The following is a 12,096-nucleotide window of genomic DNA, read 5'->3' as shown; positions in this document are numbered from 1 at the left end:
ACACCTTGTTTCCCAGCTTGGACTGGCCTGTCATGCAACAGGTAACTGGACTTGAGTTTGGCAACAGTAGATACACCTAACTTAACCAGTACAAGATCTTGGATTTAAAAAATTGCCATTTGATCCAGCATTTAAAAAATTGCCATTTAATTCAGTTTTTTTATGTTAGCATATATTAAGTTCATATTATAATAGGTCTCATGATGACATTTTCATACATGTATATTGTTGTAATCTAACTGCCCTCACTCCCTCTGACCGACAGTGGAACTTCCTGTGGTCTGTAATTGACAAGGATGTTTGTGTTCTTTCTGGATGGTGGTTTTCTACAGAAGCAGTAGAGGTATAAAAGGCTTTAGCTCGGGGCTGATTGCTGTGCCTGCTGTTCTTCCACCTGAAAAGAAGCCTTCATGTCTCAATCCAGGCACACCCCCCTCCCCCGCCAGTCTCAGCATCCAGGCTGCACTGGCGCGGCAGTATATAATGTATTTGGATCGTATTCACCCTCATTCTTCTCCCTTGCTTTCCTCACACTCTGATCTCCTCCTTTCCAGTGAGTTCCTCTTTTATTTTTATGTATTCTTGTGTATGTGTGAGTGCATGTGTGTATGTGTGTGTATGTATGTATGTGTATATTTGTGTAGGTGTGTGCATAGGTGTGTATATGTATGTGTATATGTGTGTATGTGTGTGTATGCATGTGGATATGTGTGTTTGTGTGTATGTATGTGTGTATTGTGCGTGCACGCATGAACTTGTGTCCCAATGAGTTACAGTAGGGTTATTTACAGAAGTATGGACAACTTACCAGTGGTTACAACACTGAAGAAAATGTCTCTCCCTCCTCGAAGTGACCATTAGCTGACTACTGATTCTCCTGTTTGGTTTTTGAGTCAGGGTCTCAGGGTAGGCCAGGTAGGTCTCAAACTCACTATGTGGGTAAGGATGACCTTGATCTCCAGATTCCCCTGCCTCATCTCTCAAGTACTAGAATAGCAGGCATGCATTAGAGTACCTGGCTCGATCCAGTGATTCCACTTGTAGGACAGAGCACAGAAGATTCGAAAGCAGGGGCTTGAAGACAAAGAACTGAACACGGGTACTCATGGTGGTATCATTCACAATAGCCAACGGGTAGAATCAACTCAGACGTCCGTTGTCCCGTGTATGAACAAGCATGGACTCAACATACGAATAAATACTATGGAGCTTTGAAAAGGAATGAACTCTCACATATGCTACAGTGTGTATTAGCTCTTGAAGCCCTTATGCTGAGTGAAATAAACCAGACTCTAGAACACAAATGCTGCACGAGGTACCCAGTAGAGTCCAGATTATAGACAGGCTGAGCCTGGCAGCACAATCCAGCTATTTGGGGATGACAGTTCAAGGCCTGTCTGAGTTACACTGTAAGCTCAAGACTAGCCCTTGAGCTTGGGAGACCGGCTCAAAATAAAAAGAAGCTTGTTTGTTTTTAAAGGAACTGAGGGCATGGCTCAGTGGTAGAGAACTTGCTTATCATGGCTGAGGACCTAAGCTTTAATTCCCAGAGCCAGAAAAAGAAACCACGGAAGCAGGAAGTAGTATGAGGACTGGAGGGGCCAGGAGGGTTGGTTTTAAAAGTGCTTAGTGCTTAAAAGGCACAGTTTCAGCTGAGAAGACGGAAAAGCTCTGGAGATGCTACTGGTAGTGGCTGTGTTACCTAGCGTGTGCATGCACTTAATGTAACGGAGCCAGGAAGGCAGCTTAGTGGGGTATGCCTGCCTAGCATGCAGGAGGCTGTGGGTTTGATGACCAGTACTGGAAAACAGTAACAAGCACCCTAAGAGGAAAGAGGAAAGTGACAATGATAAATTTTATGTCATGTATATTTTACTATAATAAGAACAAGTCAGTAGGATTGGCTCACTCCTGAAGTCCCAGTACTCCGAGGGCAAAGGCAAGATCAGCTATATAGAGAATTAGAAGCTGGCCTGAAAACCAACCAGAAAACTAAGCCGTAAGTAAAGGAAGAAAGAAGGTGGACCACTCACCTAGCATGCACAGGCCCTGAGTTCAATCCCCAGAACTAAACAGAAACAACAGCAAAGCCGAGTGCATGGAATTCAAGGCCAAGTGGGTACACACGAAACCTTGAATGAAAAAAACAAAAACACGGGGTGGGAGAGATTGGAGAGATGGTCAGCACTTAAGAGCACCAATTGCTCTTCCAGAGGCCCTGATTCAGTTCCTCAAACTCCTATCACAAACATCTGTAACTCCAGTTTCAGGGGATTTGATACTCTATTATGGCCTCTTTGGGCACCAGGTATATACATGGTGCTCAGATACGCACGCAGGCAAAACACTCGTGCACATAAAATAAAAATAATAAATATATCTAAAAAAATTTTAAAGGCACAAACAAGGGAATTGAAAAGGTGGCTCAGTGGTTGAAGAGCGCTCACTACTCTGGCAAAGGGTTGGCTCCAGCACCCACAAGGCAGCTCACAACTGCCTCTAGCTCCACTTCCAAGAGATCCCATGCCTCTTCTGAATTCTCTAGGTGCCCGCGCATACATGGTGCGCATCCACACAAATACATTAAATAAGTAAACAAACAAACAAAGACCGGTGGGTGGCACAGGTAAAGTAAAGGTGCCTGCTCCAAGCCTGATGACCTGAGTTCAATCCCCAGGACCCACATGGCGGAAGGAGAGAGCTGACTCATGTAAGTTGTGTACACACACACACACACACACACAGAGGCACACAAAATGTAATTAAAATATCTCTAAAATAAATAACAAACAAATCAGCAAATGCAAAAGTCCTGAGGCAGGAACATCTTGTCTGAAGCAATTTTATGAGAAATCATTGGTTTAGCTTTACAATTCTTTATAATTATAATCCGTTTTAATAGTGCCAGAGAAATAGCTTATGAATAGAGTAGTGGGGGGAACATCCTCACCTGCAGTGGGAAGGCATACACCGTGCATAGGGTAGTATTTGGTTGAGATGTGGGAGAAAGACTTTAGTTTTATTAGTCTCCTAAGTGCAGCCACTTAGGACCTGGTCAGTTGTCCTCATCAGCTTAGACCATGAAACCCAATATGGACAAGTTCAACAGAACCGCCATATACGGGCAGCCATGCATGCTTCAGCATTGCCAGGGTTAAAAAAAATTTTTTTTTCAAGTGCAGGCACAGGACTAGAGAGACGGGTTGGCAGTTTAAAGCACTGACTGCTGCTCTTGCAGAAGACCTGGGTTTGATTTCCAGCACCCACACGGTGGCTCACAACTATCAGTCGCGCCAGTTCCAAGGAATCCAAAGCCCTCCTTTGACCTCTGCGAGCACCAGGCCCACATGTGGTATACATAGATACACACATCCAGGTAAGACATTCATACACATAAGAAAGTCAGTCCTTTTTCTTTTCTCTTTTTTCTCCTTTTCTTTTCTTGTTTCCTTGGGCTACTGTTTGTAGACTCCAGTGACATTTCTTTCGGGAACAGGAGCACCCAGCCCCCTGAGAGCTGCATGTGACCATCACTTCATTTCTCTGGAATTGATTCTGCCAGGACAGGAACTGAGAATTCTTTCTCCATGACGTCTGGGTGCGTGCTTTCTGAGAACACTGGGTTCCTGCAGTTCTCATTACCCTACCCTCTAAGCTCCAGGGTCTGGAAGAGGTCACTGCCATGAAACTCTTTTATGACTTTTGCCCCCAGAGAACTGGGGAGAAAGGTAAATAAAAACCTCATCCAAGGTAGAAGGTTCTGCCCCGAAGATGTTTCCTCTCATAAAACCCAGAGTCTCATGCCACCATAAAACCCAGAGTCTTATGCCAGGGGCGTTTCAGAGAAAGGCGGTGCAGCCAAGTGTCAATTGCACCATCTTCGGAGCCAATGGTGCGAGGCAGCTCTCCTGGGGGTTCTTCAGCTGGCAGGTGCAGTAGGTAGTAAGATTGGCTCCCCCCCCCCCCCCCCCCCCCCCCCCCCCCCCGCCAAGCTCTGACAGCCAGTGGCTAGTGCCCAGTGTAGCTGCCTTAAAGACTGCAGGGCACCTTTGACAAAGGTGATGGCTGTGGACTAGCAATGCCTACAGAGAAAGCTTTCTTAACCTCCTGACCCCACCATGTTGGCCCAGTCCACCATCCAGCTGCCTGGACTCATTCTGATTGCAATTCCCAGGGGATTGCTTGCCTACTACTTGTAGAAACTAATACAAACACTACCCTTTTTAAGGAAACTAACTTAAAATGTAATGCTGAGGGATACTGTGGGTCCGTGGGTAATCTCTCATGGAACTTCCCCTAGAATTCTACGCTTGGACTATGTCTAACACATAGTGTGGTGGAAAGTCATAGCAAGCAGGGATCAGAAGTCTGAGGTTGTCAAGAGTGGTTTTGCTTTTAATAATTGATGTCATTATTGTGGAATAGCTGACAAATTATTATATTTAATGCATATAACCATTGCTTCATATAATAATTTTATTTCTGTTTATTATTATTTTGCCTTTAAGAACTTGAAGGTTTAGCGAGGATATACCTCTGTACATACTATTTCTGCTTGTTGACTTCACCTCCAAGCCACTTTTTACTTCTGTCCCTTGTTTTGTGCCCCGGAGGCTGACCCATACATGGACTTCAACATAATCTCTTAATATTTGACATCCAAAGAGGCCAAAGAGGATCTCTCCAGAGCCAGTGGGGAAAAGGCAAGAGGAATCGGACTCAGTTCCTCTCCATTCTCTGACCTGGATGGTGTCTGCAGCTTTCTGGGTTCCAGTATCTTTCAAAGCCTCCCCATCTCCCATGCAGACCTCACAGAGCCTCAAAACTAGCCCTACAGTTGCCGCACCCTGACCTTACGTTGACATTCTCACGTTGAATTCTGCTGAAATGATCAGACCAGAGTGGACCTTCTGTTTCTTGACACGATTCTGACAGATACTGTCACTTAATGAGTCAGGGGACCCGGGTTATGTCTCATAGGCACTATAGCCTTAACACTCAATGGCATTTTTATCTCCACTTTGAAGATGAGCTCAGCATGAAAAGGCACCTGTCACCAAGCATGAAGACCTGGGTTTAGTCCCTAAAGACCCATATGGTGGAGAGAGAGTACAAACTCCCACAGTTGTCCCCTGACCTCTGTGCCCACCATGACACACACATGCACACACACACACACACACACACACACACACACATATACACACAAAATGAATAAATAAATGTGTGCTAAAAAGTTTTAAAGCCAGTTCTTGCTGGGGGCCTGGCTCAGTAATAAAGTTTTTTCTCAGCATGTACAAGATCCTAGGTTCAAGAATTAGCATTGGATAAAAGAGACTAGTTTGTTTGTTTGAGACAGGGGATCTTGTAGCCCAAGCTGGCTTGGAACGTGCTATGAAACCGAGGCTGGTCCTGAACTCGTGACCCTTCTGCTTCCACCTGCTAAATGCTGGGATTGCCATCCTGTGGGACCCTGCTTGGCAAAATGCCAGTTCTTACTTCTCCCCTCAGATATTTCACCAGGAAGCACATGCACTTTAAAAAACAAAACAAAACCCATTATTCTGTGTGCTCTGTGTTTGTGCTTTCTGAGTTTCACAATTTCAGGAACAACTTAAAATAATGTGCTGGGTTTTTGTTTAGTTGTTGCTATGTGAGCAGGAGCGGTGTCATGCATCTTTAATCCCAGCACTTGGGAGGCCGAGGCAAGCAGAGCTCTGAGTTTAAGACCAGCCTGCTCTACCTATCGACTTCCAGGCCAGCCGGGACCCTGTCTCAAAGAAACAAACCAACAAAAGTTGATGCTGCCACTAAAAGGCAGGCACTTGAAGTCTTCTTCCTAAAATGCTCATGAGTGCTGAGTCCCAAAAGAGCTGGATCTCACAGCGATAAACACAATAATAGGTGGCCTGACAATATTTTATTTCTAAACTTGACCACAAAGTCAGGAAGGTAAAACAAAAATGTTTTTAATATTTTGATTCAAACTGACTGGTATTTACTAATAGAATGTTAAAGAAAAATCTTGGTGTGTTCTTCTTTTCTTGGTTGGTTTAGTGATCCTTTTGCCTCGACCGCCAAGCTCTGTGGTCACAGGCATGTATCACTAAGGAGGTGGAGATTTTTCCTTTTTAGTTGACACATAATAACTGTTCATATTTATGGGGCAAAGTGCAACAGTACAATGCATATGTAGTGTCATAGTCAAATGAAGAAAATTAGCATTTTGTCTCTTTATTTCTCTGTTCAGATTTCTATCTTCTGAAGAAACGGCTCAGCAAGAAAGATGCGGGCTGTCAGGCTTCATGACCTGAGCTCTATTCCTGAAACCCACATGGCAGAAGGAGAGAGCTGACTCCTACAAACTGACCTTTGACCTCCGCACATGCATTATGGTATGTGCGCACACACACCACTCATAAATAAACCTAAAAAAAACCCTCTTCTAGTTCTTCGTAAAATATACAGTAAGCTATTGTAAACTGTAGTCAGACAAAGGATGTTAGTAGTTATTCCTCAAAGCTTGTTTAAAGAACTCAATCTCTCACTGTTCTCATCTGATTTAGAGATGGGGTGGATAGGGTTCTGAGGACTGCTTACAGTTGAGACTCGGAGGTCTAGGTCTTGGGCGAAGGCCCTCACAGTGAGGGGACCTAGGGAAAGTCAGATGTCCCCATTCACCTACCACTTAAGAGGACTACACAGCATCCCAGCTACCGTCTAGATTTATAGGGGAATTGAGGGATCGTTATGGTCAGGTTCTTGCCCTTGAGAACTTTCCCTTCTACTGGGTTACTTGATTTAACAGAAAGACAATGATTGATGAGGGGCTACACTTGCCAAATAATATGGGTCACACAGAGCTTTTCATGCAGAATATTAGCTACAGGCAGCAAAGAACTGCTGAGCCCCCAAGCAGAGCTGGGGACAAGGCAGGACATGGTATCTGGTGCCTCAAGTAGCGAGGAGACTGGCCATGTGAAGGGAACAAGGAGTCCTATGAAGGCAGAAGCCGGTCGGGTTGCCAAGGGCTTGGTTTAGAATCAGCCATAAGGAACAGCCCCAAGGTGAAAGGGAAGTTTTATAAAGATGGGATTTGCCGATATGGGCAGAATGAAATAAGGAAATGCAAGAAAACACATCCCGAACTCTCAAAGTCTTTGATAGCCATCAATCCATGTAGGTCTTGAGCTGAGTGTTTCTTCACAGAGATGTCCTTCCTAGGACAATGTTTGTTCTTTTCACCCTTTGTGAACTTGCTGTGTAATGGACGGTGATCTTGAATTTCTGATCTTCCTGCTTCCACTTCACAGCGCTAGGATTATGAGCATATACCACTATTCCTGGGTCACAGTGCCAGAAACCAAACCCAGGTCTGCATGCACAGTAGAGAGTCACTGTACCAAATGAACACCTTCCTAGCCCTGTCTTCTCTTCAATGAACTTTACTTATCCTCCCAAACACTTCTGTGAACCGGGCATGGTAGCACACGTCCTGAAGTCCCTGTGTTCAGGGGGAGAGGCAGAGGGCCACTGCAAGTCCAGGACCAGACTCACTTACAGAGCAAGCGCTTGGCCAGCCAGGGAGATATATTGAAGTCCTGCCTCAAAAAAGCCCAGAATGAGTCTGATGTGGTGGCACAAGCCTGTTCCTGAGCACTTGGAGACAGGCAGACTAATCTCTTCACCTAATCTATTGATAAATAGTGAGTTCCAGGCCAGACAGAGCAACTTAGTGAGTCTCTGTCTCAAAAACAAAATAAAACAACAACAAAAATGGAAAACCCTAGAGAAGCAGGCCTTTCCACCTTTCTTTTGGATGGCGACCTGAGTCGAAGTATGCTTTTTCCAGTACTTTGGACTTTTTCACTTTTTCTAAAGCTCCCCTTTCTGCCTCATGACTGACTTCAAGCCTAACTCAAACAGTGTGGCTCTCCCTCCCTCTTTAAGCTCCCATCTATGAATATATAATAAACCTTTCTCTAAAACTCAAAGCAACAGTAACAACGACAACACAATGTTCCTTCCCTGGAGCCCCTATCAATCTCAGAAGTTCTTTTTCACATTTTCTTAGTAAATATATTCACTGTTGGGAGAAAACAAAACAAAACAAAACAAAAAAACCAAAATTCCACAAGTACAAAACCAAGTTCAGAGACAACTTATTGAGACAACTTATTATATTATTATTATATATATTATTATTATTGAGGTCAGCCTAAGAATAAAACCCTGATTTAAAAAAGCCACACAGTGGCAGGGCAAGGACTGTAGCTGGGTGGTAGAGCTTTTGCCTGCTATACATGGAGCTCTGGATGCAGCCCCCATACCACAGAACAAATAACAATTAAAAACAACCCCCCATGGATCATGTCTTTAATCCCAGCACTCAGAAGGCAGAGGCAGGTAGGTTTCTGGGCCACCATGTCTGACTTTTTGTGATTTTTGTTGTTGTGACCAATTGTCATACAGTCAAGGCTGGTTTTGAACTCCTGATTCTCCTGCCTCCACCTTTTAAGGACTGGAATTACAGGCATGCACCATTATGCCCAAACCTCCTGCCTTGGCATCCTGACGACTGGGATTACAGATGTGTGTCACCACCTCTGGATTTGAATATGCCGACATTTGCTCACACATAGTACTGATCAACTGGTGTTTCAGGGCCAGGTCTAGGGATTTGGTTTGAGACTCTGGCTGATCAACTTTCCTTCCACAACTCACCCCAGCCCAGGCTTTTGCCTGCTGAGCCTCAGAGGCACCTGGCCTGCTTCCCTCAACAGCTGCTGACCTTTTGTCTCGGGTCCAGCTGCTTGTTTATCTTTCCTAGGCCATCCAAGCCATTAAAAGAATGGATTAGTTTGTTTTTCAGCTTCCCTGTTCTTTAGACTTCTGTTTCCTTGCTTGACAAGATAAAGAAGTTGGACTGATCTGTTTTTAGCAGATATTTTTGTTGTTATTGTTATCAGGGGGGAGGGTCAGGAAGGAATTCTCAATGTGAAACAGAGAATGAGAGACTTACTCTGTTGTTTTCTACTGCGATGTTTATCATTGCATCCTAAAACAGTAGTTATTGGACAGAGTGTGTGGAGGCCCTGTGTGTTGCAAGTCGGTGCCATTATTCCTGACCTATAGGGTCTAAAGCCCACCCAACAGTCTGTGCAGAGCTAGCTTTATGCTCTGGGTCAGAAGAAAAGTTGAGAAGAGACAGTCAAAGGTCTGAAGGTTTAGAGGTAGACCTCAGAAAATGGGTGGGTGGGGCTTGAAAATGGGAAACTGGGATTCCAGGCAAGAGAGAGGCCCAAATCAAAGTTGCAAGGGCTGACATAGGCCAGCTGTGTCTGAGAACCTTAGTGTTGGGAGTTTATTGGAGAAGACAGGACAGTGGATGCAGACAGTAGATAGTAATGAAGACAGGGACTCAGGTTTTTTTTTTTTTAATTGCAGCTATTTATTGTCTGTGTATCTACGTGTGTTTGTGCATCCGCTCACATTTACAGTATACAAAGGTCAAAGGACAACTTACAAGAATTGGTTGTCTCCTTCTATCATGTGGATCCTGGGAATAAAATGCAGATTGTCAAGCCTGGTAGCAAGTTCCTCTATGTACTAAGCCATCCCGCTAGACTGAAGGAGAGCCGCGTCTCTGAGCGGGGATTTCAAACCCACTCTGTGGCTGACTCTGAGGGTCTTGCACTGGGCAAATGCTTCTGTAACATGTGTTTGTACAGGCTGCTGCAGGGGGGCGTAAAGGGTCAAATGACTTGGGGAAAAGCCTTGCATGCTTTGGCAGGCAGGTTTAAATTTTATTCCGTGGGAATGGATGAGTTTGGTAGTGAAGCAAAAGAGAGGTAATGAAAAAGTAGGTTTCCTACACGGGTTTGTGTTGTTGCTGGTACGAACAGTTTATATACACCACATTCCAGTGAGAAGGGGCGGACAACTTGCAGGAGTCTGTTCTCTTCTCCCACCTCATGGGTCCCAGGGATCAAATTCAGACGGCCAGGCTTGGCTGTAAGTGCCTCTCCCCTCTGATCCACCTCATAGCCCTCTTTAACATACATTTAATATTGAATTACAATTTGAAAAACTTGATAGGGACAGAGGTCCCCTGCAAAAGACTTGATTATAAAGCTTTATCCTCATGATCCCGGAACTCCAAACTCATCAGTCTCTCTCTGTTTAACAGTCAGACCAACCACATGAAAAGGCCAAGTTTACAGACTGAGCAAACACAGATGAAGGAGAGACTGACCTGCGGGCCTGAGAGTCTGTTTTCTGGATCCCAGCTGGGTTTTAGGATTTCTTCTTTCAGAGAGTTCATTTCTTATCGTAGGCACAAACATTTCTTGAGTGTTTGAGAGGCCGAGATGGTTTAGGTTGTAAAGACTGGGAAGTTCCTGGTCTGATGGAGGAAGCGATCATTAAGCCACAAAGATAAACAAAGACTGAGCTAGACGAGCACAGAAGGCTCAGGTAGTCAAGCTGGAGAGCGGCCGGGTGGATGCACAGCTACTGAACACTCTGCCGTGGTCCATACAGTCCGCACTAACTCATTTGCTCCTCAGCTCACAACAGCCTGAATGGGGTCGGTTTCTTCCCATGCCCCCCTGCTTTTTCTTTACTGGGAATTAACATCTAGGGAGGTGCTCTTCCACAGATCTTTACCCCTAGACCTCCATTTACTTACTAATTGAGATGAGGTTTCAACAGGTTGCTCAGGCTTGGCTCTGTAGTTCAAACAGGACTTGAACTTGAGACCTTCTTGCCTCAGCCTCTCACTAGCTAGGGTTACAGGCCTGCACCACAACGTTAGCTATACATTGTGTTATACTATGTTTTTTTTTTTTTTTGCTGTTGTTGTTGGGTGTTTGTTTCGTTTTGTTTTTAAACAGGGTCTCTTGTAGCTCAGGTTGCCCTGGAACTTGTCATGATATAAACTACTTTTTTTCTATGACCATCTAGACCCATTTTCTTTTTTAAGCCCACACTTTTTTAAACACACTGTAACCTGTTTAGAGTTTTTTTTTTTTCCCCATCTGCCTCTGTCTTTACTGAGCATCTGCAGCATTCTCTGAGCGAGTGAGACAAATCTTAAACTGCTACGTCAGCTGCTGGCATGGCTCAGCTTAGTGCATGGCGCTGGCACATGGTGCTGGCAGCTGGTTCCAGCAGGCAGGCAGTCTCCATACACCAAGCCTACCCGAGAGACTGCGGTCACCAGGAAGCTGTGTCTGATTCCATGTCCCGAACTTTTCTTTTAAGCTTTTTTAGGCCTTACGTGAATATACAGGGCCAGAAGTTGGGTGCTATATGTAGTGAATCTTTCTCTGTCCCACCAGTCAGCTCACAAATGACAAGGAGATTATAATTAATATAATTATGAAAACTCAGCCAATAGCTTAGGCTTGTTTCTAACTAGCTTTTATAACTTAAATAAACCCCTCTCTTTTAATCTACATTGTTTTACATGGCTCAGTTACTTATACTCTGTGCTGCCCATGCAGCTGCCTCTCCATCTGGCTGGCGACTCCACCTTTCTTTTTCCCAGCGTCCTCTGTGCCTGGAAATCCTGCCTTGCTATTGACTACTCAGCTTTTTATTAAATAAATCAGAGTGACACATCTTCACATTGAACAAAAAGATTATTCCACAATAGTCTCTTGTAGGTCAGGTTGCCCTAGAACCTGCCATGATATAGCAAAGGAATTCCTTTAGCTCCTGGTCCTTCTGCTAGAAACACAGGCATTCACTGCACACTGTGCTCTGAAGCTCCGTACGTTTCTTTCCCTCATTTCCCCCCAGAAAGTGACATTCAAGCTGTGAGCTGATGATAAAAGAGTAAGACTAGAAGGGGGTGAGATGCCCTGTATGTATCACCTGAAGTTTATACAAAGAGCGAGAATATTCAGCCACAAAAGGTGTGCAATATTCCACTAGGCGGTGAGATGTCACTGCTGAGGACACAGCATGCTCTGGCTGTAGGACATACTGAAATCCAGCTGTGGCCCTGGGAGCCACAGCACGGACCCACTAAGTGAGAGGAGCCCACTGGTGCAATGGCGTCAAGTCTGCTGTGGGGTAACCAGTTGCTTT

General features: G+C 44.7%; 1 long non-coding RNA gene across 5 annotated transcripts in view; it reads right to left on the bottom strand.

The window, feature by feature from the left end:
- Positions 1 to 12,096, bottom strand: part of LOC121434842 — a 64,262-nt gene that overhangs the window by 33,273 nt on the left and 18,893 nt on the right. For all 5 annotated transcript variants that reach the window (XR_005972521.1, XR_005972523.1, XR_005972524.1 and 2 more), the window contains exon 4: positions 10,256 to 10,405. This is a non-coding gene — a long non-coding RNA (uncharacterized LOC121434842). The remainder of the gene's footprint in view (positions 1 to 10,255; positions 10,406 to 12,096) is intronic.

Source organism: Microtus oregoni, unplaced genomic scaffold, assembly GCF_018167655.1.
Source record: "Microtus oregoni isolate MIOR12 unplaced genomic scaffold, Mior012 000002F_ref0000024, whole genome shotgun sequence".
NCBI lineage: Eukaryota > Metazoa > Chordata > Mammalia > Rodentia > Cricetidae > Microtus > Microtus oregoni.
Note: the sequence above shows the minus strand (reverse complement) of the source record. Positions and strands in the feature narration are given on the sequence as shown.